Consider the following 1,040-nt stretch of genomic DNA (forward strand, 5'->3'; position numbering starts at 1 on the left):
GGGATAGTCCCAGGGTAATTAAAAGTTTAAAGTCTATCCTATATGCATCCCAGTTAGCAGCATTACTGTACGTTTATAAACATAGATTAAAGCACGAATAGTGATTAAAAGCCAAACTCGGTATTCAAACTTCCTAAAATAATGACTTTAGCCATGCTAGATAACCACTGAGACATTGGGACATATCTTATTATTTGAGGGCACTTCTTTGCCCTGCAACCAATAGTCACTGACCATAAAGGTCCCCAGGTTTGAAAACATTTATTTGAGTGGGATATTATTGCAGATTCATGGCTATCCCTATAGAAATGTCCCTTTCATGCTCTTGCATTCTCATAGGTTTTCTTGAGCGGGACAGAAGGGGAAGAGAGATAGATGGCAGGGTGCTGCCCCTGAGAAGGTGATTTTCCACACGTGTCTCAATGGAAACTTTTGAAAATTGTTGATGCAGGTGACTGGAAACTATCAAAGGAAAGTGTGTATTTGAGAGGTACGATCAACTTTTTGTAGTCGATACATTATTCTGACAGCAGAAAGGAGACTAATGTATCTAATACTGTTACTTCAGGTATTTCCTTCTACTTGAGTCCTTAATCCCTGCTGCGTCACACACTCACTCAAACACCGCTAGCCATGAACCTTGAGAAATGAAGATCCTGAAATTTTGGGCATTCATTTAAAAATAAAAATTAAACAAGTCTATTTTGGGCATATAATGTTACTTCCAGAAAAAAAGTTAACATATCCTGCCAAATTCTAAAAGAGACATAGTCATTGGGAATCTTCCATATCTAGATTAACTCAGTTATAATGTTTATGCAGTTCAGAGACATATGGGCCTGTAGTTTCTGGTTGAGTGGTATAATCTGAGATGGTCACACCCAGTTCAGGTGGGTGTATAGTAGGAAGGCCCAAGTCATAGGAAGGAATTGAGATACCTCTGTGACCAAAAGATCATGACAAACAGTCATTAAAAAGAGATGCTGCTGGGAAGCCAAACGCATTCACTTAGGTGTTTCTCTTCAAGGGAGCTTCCTTAC

Source organism: Trichechus manatus, unplaced genomic scaffold, assembly GCF_000243295.1.
Source record: "Trichechus manatus latirostris isolate Lorelei unplaced genomic scaffold, TriManLat1.0 scaffold00003, whole genome shotgun sequence".
NCBI lineage: Eukaryota > Metazoa > Chordata > Mammalia > Sirenia > Trichechidae > Trichechus > Trichechus manatus.